At 36.7% G+C, this 11,404-nt stretch overlaps 1 protein-coding gene across 1 annotated transcript in view; it reads right to left on the reverse strand.

Moving 5' to 3' along the window:
• The window catches only part of CHPT1 (choline phosphotransferase 1), a 33,307-nt gene extending 21,909 nt beyond the window's left edge, over positions 1-11,398 (reverse strand). Inside the window, exon 1 of the mRNA XM_006914549.1 lies at positions 11,174-11,398. The gene's annotated coding sequence lies outside the window, so the exon portion shown is untranslated. The remainder of the gene's footprint in view (positions 1-11,173) is intronic.
• Between the last annotated feature and the right edge of the window lie 6 nt (positions 11,399-11,404).

The raw sequence follows: 11,404 nt of genomic DNA on the forward strand, positions 1-11,404 counted from the left end.
CACAAGGCTACACAAAATTTGAAGCCCATGCAAAGTTAGGAATCATTTATGTTCCCACAATGCACAGCAGAAGGACCTCGTAACACCTATGGCACTGGTAGAGTTCTCAGAACTGTATTGTCTTAGCAGTGGGGATAAATTAGCACTGAACTAAAGGCTTCTCTGGACAGTCCTAACAGACTTAAAGTCCAGCCTCAAAATGATCTGACTGATCCAGGCAACTTACCTGTAGCCAGCACAAAGCATAACATCGTAAAGGAATAATAATAATAATTTAAAAATCTAGTACCCAAAAAGGTAAAACTCTTAATGTTTGACATCCATTCAAAAATTATTAGTCATTCAAAGAAGCAGGAGAATATGATCTATAACTACGAGTAAAATCAATACAATCAGACCCAGGAACAACTGAGATAATGGAATTAGCAGATGAGGACATTAAATGTTATTATAAATATGATTCAAGAAGGTAAAAGAAAACATGACTCAAATGAAATCTTTAGAAATGAAAAATACAATATTTGAAGTGTAAAATATACTGGATAAGATTAACAGCATATTAGACACTAAAAGAAAAGATCAGTGAACTTACAGACTACTTACAGATAGAAACTATCCAAAATGATGCACACAAAGAAAAAAGACTAAAAATAATTGAACCTGGCATCAGTGACCTATGGGACAAGAGACAGTCTAACATATATGCAATTAGAGTTTTGGAAGGAGAGAAGAGATGGTTGGACACAAAAAATATCAGAAAAAATAATGGTTGAAAATTTTCCAAATTTGATGAAATCTATAAACTCGCTTATCCAAAAAGCTATAAACAAACCTCGAGATGAATAGTATTTTTTAAAAACCCACCAAGGCACATCACAATCAAATTCCTGAAAATCAGCCATAAAGAGAAAAAATCATAAAAGCCAAAGGAAAAAAGACATTACAGAATCACAGATAATGACAGAACAAGTCAGTAAATTTGAAGATAAACCAATAAAAATGATTCAATTTGAACAAAAAAGAGAAAAAAAGATTTAAAAATGATCATTCTTTTCTTTTAGTACTTTATAAACATAGTATGCCACTTTCTCAGGGACCTTATGATGGTAGCAATGGTCAACTCAGAATTCTATGTCTTGGAGAGGAAATATAGCAAAATTGTTAAGAACTAGAGTTTTGAAGTTAGATCTGTGTTTGAGTCCTTTGTTCTGTTATTTAACAGCCAAGTAACCTTGGACAAGTTATTTAAACTCCCTAAACTTTGGTTACTTCATTTGTAAGTTGTAAATAATACTTAATAGTTGTATCTGATGAAAAAATTCTTAGCTTTTTACATAGAGCCTGGCACATGGTAAGCACTCAATTAAATAATGTTTTGCATACTTTTAGTGGCAAATTTTAAAAATATCAACTTATGTATAGTTTATGTGGTAATTCTATAAATATCCATTCAACTTCCTACCCCATTACTTAATCTTTCTAAGTAAACAGAAGTTTGTTTTGAACTAACTTTATAAAAGTTTCATGATTTGTTAATGTTAGGTGCTCAGCACTAATGATTACACTACTAATTGCTTAAAATTACTTAGTCTCTTCTATTTAAAAGTGGCATAAATTAGAAATAATTTAAGAATAGAAGCAACCTGAGTTATGAACATGTATATTAAAATGTCATATTATGTTCTCATTAGCATGTTTTTAAAAGACTGTGAAACTGGAACAATTTAAGAGAGGGCTAAAAACTGAAAATTGAGAAATCATGACAGTGCAAAAGTGAAAAAACCACCTAGAATATTTTTAAAAAATCCCAATAATCCTGTTAAGTCTTTCTCAAACCAGTCAGTTCTTACCCATTTTTGCTACTATGAAAAAATTATATTGTTTTAATTTTGATAACTAAAGGAGAGCAGAATTATATTTCAAATACATATAAATTGGAAATTGAAGTTATTAAAATTTGGAGAGTGACATAAGTCATTTTTCTTATCATCTATTCTCCATCAAATACTTTTCCCCTAAATAAGAGACTTCACTAAGAAAATCATCTACCTGAAAAATATTCCATTTCTCCCTTCTATGCATAGTGCCTTCATTTATTGAAAACTTCTCAAGAAGCACTCCCAAAGGTCCACTAAGAGTTTAATTCTGACTTCTGATCTGGGAGACTGGCTGCAGGCAAATCTAAAGGTCAAGAAGTTAAAGGGACTCCACACTGAAAAAAGTTTGGTTACTACTAGACACCGTGTATGGGAGTGAGCTCTGCTCATTTAGAAAAAGAAAACCAAGACTGGTTCACTGGTTTACAGCTACTTCACCAGGATACTAGAGGAGTTAAATTTAGAGTTTAAATAGGTAAAGAGAGGCAGGGGTAATTTAAACAGGGAAAAGAGTGAAGAGGTCTAGGCAGAAATCAAGAAGCCTGAAAGTGAAAGGTTTACTCGGGCATCAGTGACAGAAGATCCATAGGTAATTACAAGAGACAAGATTGGGAAGGTAATTACATTTGTTAAACGGTACAACATGGGGCATTTAAAAAACTGTATTATTTTATTTGATACAGAATTTCATGGCAATCCACAGAGAAAGGGCAGTCATTATCATGTTCTTTTTATTAATGATAAAAGTGAAATGGGCAAATAGGCAGTGGTAATAAAGTCACATCAAAACAAGCAGCTAGACTGGGTCCAGGAATCAAACCCGGGTCTTCTGATATGCCCTAGGATATGATATGATATCTCTTGTGGTACAGGCTATACGGACTAGATGGAGTTTCTTACTTGGATTTTTTCTTCACAGACTACTTGTTCTTCAAACCTGCTGAGAAGCACTTTCCCGCTCAAACAAGACATGAACCATAGGAAATGGCTGCTAGCCGCGTGAGGCTTCCTTCCTTTTAAAACCAGAAAGGCACACCGATCCCCCAATAACCAGTTCTCTCCTTTTTAGGTTTTCCCAAGGCATCAGGAGCCTGACCTATTTTCTCTTTTCCCTGCTGTCATCACCTCCATTCCCACCTGGAAGCTATTTAATAGTTTGCAAATTTTCAACTTCTTTTCAAACCTGTTATCTCTGCAAAACATGCCTCAGGTTGAAGATCATTCACCAGGTGCAGAAGGACACCATTAGAATTGGCCCCCCCGCTTCCTTCCAGGGGTCTCCCCCAAAGGGTGCAATTGCAGGAGAGACTCCCTGGAGGCAGAGCAGGATGGACAGAGCCACCCCAACTCAATTCCAGTTTTCAGGTGAACTTATTTTAAAAAATTTTATATGTAAGTATGGAAAAATCAGGCTTAGATTATGAATTATAAAGTCATGAACAATATATCAGAATACTTCTATAGAAGGAACCTATTCCAGAAAATAGAACTACTTCGGGTAATATTAGATTCCTAAAATTTAAAGTTTTAAATTGTATAATTTTCATAATATTTACTGTATCCTTTAAGATAAGAACTTAACAATATATCATAGAGATCTTTCTATGTCAAACATAGAGATATACATCATTCTTATAAATGATTTCATGGTATTCAATTATGTGATTATGTCATAATTTAAATAATAAGTGCTAATGATGAATCTTACATGATTTCATGAAAGATTAGTATATATAAATTTATTCTAAAAACAAGATAATTACTAAGGATCAATCATAACCAACAGTCATTAAAAAAACTAATAAATTTAAATTGCTTTTCAGTTACAGTGCTGAAAAATAGCTGTATAAAATTATATGAGAAATTTTACTTTTTTCTAGCTACTTGAATTATAGGATCGTATTATTCATTATAGAATTAGGGAAACCAAGTGTCTGAACCAGACCATATGGCAATTATTCCTATAAAAATAACTCTGGATCAGAGAGAACATTTATATATAAATCAATTACTCATCCTGAGTTTCATATCTCTTTTTATACACGTGTTTGAATAACCACATGAATCAAGAAAAGGAAGAAAAGACAAGACTTAGAAAGTGATCAATGAGCACACCTCTGCTCACTGGACAAACTTTATAGCTCAAAACTTAAAATACTGGATTTTCTGGAAAACATTCTTAGAGTTTCTATAAATAAAAATGCTAGACTAGATAGTCTCCAAGGCCTTTATTCATACTAGAATATAATTCTCTCAAGGGTATGAGGCATGTTGTCTATTTTTAAAATCTGCTGTACATACAATAGGAGCAAAATAACTAGATGATTCAAATCAACTGATGATCTGAATATTTCCTATTAGGTAATAGGTTACCTGATAACCTATCAAGTAAAATGGTTTCCAAAGGGAAAAATACATGCCCCAGGTTTTCCTGGCAGAGTGGTTAGGAAGGTGGACTCTTCCTGCACCCAGATTCTTGCTTTGCCATATTGGATGAGTTACATAACCTCTCAGTGTCTCAATCTCCCTTTATAGAAAATGAGAATAATCTCGGTTCCTTCCTCATTGTGTGAATTATACAAACTATTATGTGTAAAGTGCTTAGAAAAGTACATGGCATATGGAAGGAGCTCAGTAAAATTTAATTATTGTAACTTATTATTGATACTACATAATTTTAAGTGATTCATGGGTAAAGTTTTCATTTTAATATTTATATCTTTATTTTAATGTATTTTGGAAAAATTTAATATAGTTTTAAAAAATAGCTACCATAGCTATCAAATTTATGATTTTATAGATATTAAGGCTTAGAATGAGTCTGTCTTTAAAAAAAAGAGTAGGTTTAAAGTTAATGTAAGAAAAATAGTTAATAAAAAATGGTATAGGTAATACACAGAAGCAAAAATCTTCCCAAAATAAAAATTTAGGAAATACTGGAACTATACCATGTCTATTTATATGAATTTTTATACTTAAAAAATGACTCTAGCTTAAATAACCTTGTGTAAGAGTTGAGACATATGCAAAAGGTATTACCTAACCAGTAACGACTAAGTCAGTTAGCAACAGAGACATTTCATTGGTCCAAACATCAACTGACTACTCTCTCCATAAAAATAGAAACTGTTTATAACAGATAGGAAGAAAAAAAAATTGGAAGATCATGCATATGTGAAAAAATATAATGCTGGTGTGGTATTAAAAGGTGGACTTTGTATCCAGTCAGGTAATGTTAGTGATTTTTAAAAAGAAAATTCTTGGAGTTTCTAATAGATTGCTAATCTGACACTGCTCTAATGTATATTTTGTGCCTGGGGTATAGTCAAGGGTTTATCTCTGGTGGATGGGGGCTTCCTTGTTTAAAGAGGAAGGCTTCAGAGGCTTTTGGTGTCTGGAAGGATAAGCTCATTCACATACCAATCAGGTAGGGCCCTGGGGGCTTACTGATTTCAACAGGTTTCTGACCTCAGCTCTGGTAAGGGGCCAGCATTTGAGAAGAGCACACCCAATTTCAGGAAATGAGGCAGGTTACAAACGGGGGGAAGGAAACCAGGCAGAGCATGAATGCAGTTTAACCAGCACTTCAAAGCCAAAGGTGCTTTCTCATGACATTAGAAATCGATACTTTGAAAAGTAGTCTTCTTTTTATACTTCATGTGAAGTTTCTTTTTAAAAAACCAACCAACCAACCAACAAATCACTCCTATAGTACTTACTAGAGTTCTTGTTGAAAATCCTGACTTACTGTGCTAAGGAGAACAAGGAAGAGGAGCATTAAGAGTCTATCATCTCTATCTGGGCTAGATCTATCATCAACATCAATTGTACTGGGTGCTTTAACTTCTGTTCTGTTTTTAACTTCAAAAAACCCAAGTGGTAGGAGCCCCTATGCCCAGGCCTAATATACCAGGAGTGGAATTTAAAGCTCTTCCTATGTACTACAATGCATGTTTTATCCACACTTGAACCAGAATTCTAAAGGGGAAACATCTTAGTGCTTGCGAATCAAATATAGGAAAGCCATAAGAATCAAAGGGACACATCTCAGAGCAAAGTTACTTCCACGTTACCTGCAGAAGCTCCTTCTAGACAGGACTGGGACTCGAGTAAGGCAAGTGAAGCACCTTGGCTACAGAATTTAAGGTGACATTTGTTCTCAGGGTTGGGCACCTGCCTGCTTAAATTCTGAGGCCTGATTGTCTGCTTGCTGCACTCTACTCTCTGTCCTTCTTCTAGAACTTTTACCTTCTGAAAGTTTGGAGTTCATATTTTGTTTTAGAAAGAGAGGACAATCTCTTACGAGAGTCCTTGTTATAAATAATGCTTGATAAGTTACTGATATGGTTTTTTTAAAAAAGGGCTAGGTGATAAAGGAAATATACTAGATTTCAGAGAAATCAAACCTCTAAAAAAACTGAGCAGGAATCTACAGATTATTGACTTTTCTTATTATTTCTCCCAAACGAGTAACTTTATAGTACAAAGGCAACTATAATCTGAATTATTAAGACAGGAAATAAAACATTTCTCAAGGTCTTTCTTACTTTTTCAGATATATCTGCTTTTTGGTTCAACTTTCTATCATAAACAAAAGAAATTATTCAATGCCCTTTGCCCCAGCTCTATGGTAGGCACCTATCTGCGATAAACTTTACAGTTAAGAGACACTGACTTGGATTTATATACATAGACCAAGAGGGCAGAGCAAAAACATTTACTTAAATAAATTTAAAAGAGAATGATGCCACAGTTTATACTAGTCAAAAATAGGTGTCTGAGTGTTTTGTGGTAGAGAAATGCTAGTAGGTTGGAACTTGAAGAACTAGATTCAAATAACTGAGTTTTCTCACATACAAATGAAAGAATTACATTAAATAAGCCCTAAGGTCCTTCAAACTGTAGGAGTCTGTGATTCTATTTTAGGATTAGGCAGCCAAGGAATGGGGGCCAAGGACAGAACAGTCAGTATTCAGATAGAACAGCTTCATCAAGGTAAGAAGGAAGCAATTCAGTTCTTGTTTTCTCTAGTCACCCTAACTCTCGCTTAGTCTTGTTAAGACCACCCAGGCCAAACAACTGATAAGTATTTAATCCAAGACCAGCTAACACTGGATAAGAGTAGAAAAACATGATATCCCAAGATTACATTTTGTTATTTCATTCATGTGGTCAATAGTTTAGCAAATATTTACTAAGCCTCTGCCTTATGCAAGGTACTGTGCTGCGGAGAATGAACAAATATAGGCAATCACTGTCTGAATTTCAAATCCTGCTCAGTAAGGACACACAAAAACTGAAATGGAGAAGTTCCACAGGAGAGCTACAGAGTCCTGTGGTGGAAGCATAGCTTTCTGGTTTGGAATCCTGGTCTCCATTTAAAGCTATATACCCTGAAGAGGTTAATTTCCCTTCAGTTTCCTCATCTATAAAATGGTGATAATAATAGTACTTTTTCATAAAGTTGTTGGGAGTATTAAATAATAGACAAAAGCAGCTTAAAATAATGCCAGGTACAAAGCCAATACCAGGTAAATGTTAATTATTATTGTTATTATTGGGATTTAGAGGATTAAGTGGTTGATTTGACTCCAGAGAAGGAAGAAATATTTCATAAGGAGTTAGTGTTAGAACTGGGCACTGAAAGATGGAAGTGAGGAGAAGGGGCAAAATGGCATAGATGATAGAAGCTTGTTCATCCCTTCTTGAGATCACACCAAGACACATCATAATTAAGATGCCAAAAGTTAAATACAAAAAGAGACTCTTAAAAGCAGCAAGAGAAAAGCAATTAGTTACCTACAAGGGAACTCCCATAAGCAGAAGGGCTTGGCACAAAATATTCAGTGTTGAAAACCCAGGATCTACAACCAAGAATAATTTATCCAGCAAAGCTATCACTTAGAGTCGAAGGACAGATATAGTGCTTCCCAGACAAAAATAAGGTAAAGGATTCATCAACACCAAACCAGTATTACAGGATTGTTGGTGGGACTTCTTTAAGAAGAAAAAAATTTTTAAAAACATGAATAAAGAATGGTAATAACTACATTCCTATCAACAAGTACCGCAAATGGAAAAGAATTAAGTGCTCCAACCAAAAGATAGAGTGGCTGAATGGATAAGAAAACAAAACCCCTACATATGCTGCCTACAAGAGACTCACTTCAGATTAAAAAGCACATACCGACTAAAAGGAAGGGGATGGAAAATGATATTGCCATTATGGACCTAGAGGGTATTGTGCTGAATGAAGTCAGTCAGATAGAGAAAGACAGATATATGATTTCACGTCCATGTGGAATCTAAAGAACAAAATAAACAACAGAAACGGAAACAAACTCATAGATACTGAGAATATTTTGAGGGCCACTAGACGGGAGGCAGGGTTCGGGGGGACAGTGAAAAGGGGCAAAGGGATTAAGCAGTACAAATGGATAGATACAAAATAATCATGGCGATATAAAATATAACATAAGGAAAATAGTCAACAATGTTGTAATAAATATGTAAGGGGGAAGAGGGGTACTTGATTGCGGGGTGACCATTTCGTGAGTTACATAGATCTCTAATCACTATGCTGTACAACTGAAATTATTATTGTATGCCAACTATATTTTTTGAAAAACCTCATTGAATTGTACAATGTAAAAAAAAAAGAAAGAAAGAAAGAAAGAAAGATGGAAGTGGGACAGGAGAAAAGAAGAAGGAGAAAGAGAGGGACGAGAAGGAGAGAAATCCTTGCTATACAGTAAGTTCAATGTGGCTGGAGCGGAAAGTTCCTTAACAGAAATGGTGGTGTGAAATGCAATTCGGAGCACCATTGTAGAAGTTTATCATTTAGCTCTGTCCTCTTAATTTCCCTTCATCCCCAGTCATGTCCTAGAAATTAAACAGTAGTTAAAAAAATTGATCAAATATGATTAATATAGCTATGCAGTCAGCATTACATATATGTAATCCTGTATAGGTATCCTATATGGATAGATAAGCCTAAGCATCTAAATCCAAAAATCATTATGTATTTTTCTTGACGCTTTGTGGAAGCAACCTGTCAAGTCTGAAAAGCACTAAGAATTCTTAAGTCTAAGAATCAGAAAACAAGTTCCAAGCCAGGTTAAAGTCACTTAACCATTCCAGCCTCAATTTCCTTTTCATAAAAATAAACAGTACTACTATTATTTCAAGGAGAATGGATAGAAGAAATACTAAAGTGGTGAAAAGGTCATTCTAGGAAGGGAAAAAACTTGCCAATCTCCCTGGATTGATATAAGACACAAAAGCAAAAATGGATATGAAATACTTTACATACCTGATAAATATAAGATACAAGAAATTTTTTCCTACATACTACACAGAAAAAAGCAGGAACTCCAGACAAGAAGGTGGTGGTATAAGTAAAAAAATACATAGGCTTTGGTGTCAGACTGACTAGGATCTGAATCTTGCTTGGTCCTGTCATTTACTAGCTCTGTGACCTGAATGCCTAATACCCTGAACTACTATGCTTCTTTCACGTTGTTGCTGGAATTATCAAATAGGTAATGAGAGTCCTGTAAAGGTCTCTCTTCACTGCTTCAGCCACATAGAAGCATGTGTGTTGTCCAATAACATACATCTTAGAAACTCTTCTTGGTTTCATCTTATTATTTTAACCCTTACTCCTCCTTCTTGGATCATCCTGATTTTTTTTTTTTTTTTGTAAAGTGCTCTCTTTTTTAAAAATGAGGATGAGCCTAAAAATTATTTAATCATAATTTTACCTCTTCAATCGGGCTCTCCTTGACATTACTAAACAGAACCTCATGGACTTGTTTGTATGCTCTACTCTTTGTAAATGCTCAACAAATGGTTCTTAAATTAATAATAATATTGGAAAGTTCACAATTTAACTGGCAAATATCAGAAACAACCAAATACTCTTCGTCAAATCTAGGTCCAAGAAAACGAAATTTTATTACACATTTTTGGGACATTTTTAATAACAGTAATATTTTTAATTTGTTGAGCAAATTATAATTTTCTACGTTTATCTGCATGTAATATATCATTTGGTCCTCACTGCATCCTTGTGAAATTGGTTTGGCAGGTGATGTTTGCTATTTTACATACGGGAAAACAGACCAGCATTTCTCTCCAAGGTGTGGCAGAGCCACTTTAGAACCTGTCTTCCACTTCTAACCCAGCAGTCTTTTCATTCTAAAAACTTAAAGCAGCTTACTTTTTTCAAACAAACTGGAAATGAATAACAATGGGAATGTCTGCCAAAAAATCATATATAATAAACATAACTATCGGTCGGCAAAATCTGCTTAAAATGTGAGTTGCGTTAATTATTTTAAAAAATGGATGCATATATGGAGGGCATGAGATATTTCCCCTATATTCCTGCTATCCCACCTCAACTGGCTTTGGTTCTCCATAGGACCTACATTCAAATATGATAATAACAGGTTTCACTACTTGGAGGGCAAAGACAAGAAAGCAATGTCACAGAGTGTGCAATGTAACATTTATCTGTGTATTCTAAAAAGCTATATAGATGAGAGTGAACCCTCTCTGCCTCCTAAGCTCTCCACACTCAGCCCTAGGGCTGCTCTGATTAATAGTTGTCCAAAGCCCACATTATTTACTCTTCTTATTTGAGACAGAGGTCAAATGCTCATTGCTAATAAAATCTGTTGGCTTTTATGATCCCTGGGTGGTGGTGACGATAAGGATTATCACTTTGTTAATACCTTAGTCTGTTTTTCAATGAAGCGAAGAGGAAGTTCCCTCTTAAAAGTAACTTATCTTTGATCAGTGCTACCAATATTTCAGGATCACTAGCACAATCTTGAGAAACAGACGATTATAAAGTGTCCAAAAGGCATCTGGGGCTTGGCCAACCTGACCACAAGCCCTGGTGCCAGGCAGAACCGGGATGGGGATGTTCAGTCTTCAGTGTGAAAAGTTACCGACTGCTCCCCCATAGCTTGGCACTGGATGGGGTGCAGGCCAGGCAGGCAGGCCCCCGGCTCGCAGTGACCTTGACAGCCCCTCCGCCTTCTCGGGGAGGCTCAGGGTGGACACGGGGCTGGAGCAGCAGCGTGGGAGTCTCGGCGCGGAAGCGGCGCGGGCGCAGTGGCGGTGTCCGCGGCCCCGGGAGGCTCCGCCGCGCGGGGGTCTCCCTGCTCCCTGGGCACCTCCAGCGGCGAGGCCGCGGCGCACCTGGGGCAGCGCTCTGGCGCGGGGCGCGGGGTTCCTGGGGACAGCAGTTGGGGGTCATTACGCCGCCGCCGGGGGGCGGGCCCTACCTCCTCAGTGGCCGCGGGGCAGTAGGAGATGAGCACGAGCGTGGTGAGGAGGTTGACGGCGAGGCCCAGCAGAGTGATGGTGTTGGGGGCTACCCACAACGGGACCCACTGGAGCAGCCAGGTCCAGTAGATCTGCAGCGGCGGCTCGAGCAGCGAGATGCCCGCGGCGCTGTAGCGATGCTCCTCCAGCCGCCGCAGCTGCGCGGCGCTCAGCGGCTCCGCCAGCGCCTT

This window comes from Pteropus alecto, unplaced genomic scaffold (genome assembly GCF_000325575.1).
Source record: "Pteropus alecto unplaced genomic scaffold, ASM32557v1 scaffold94, whole genome shotgun sequence".
Classification (NCBI taxonomy): domain Eukaryota; kingdom Metazoa; phylum Chordata; class Mammalia; order Chiroptera; family Pteropodidae; genus Pteropus; species Pteropus alecto.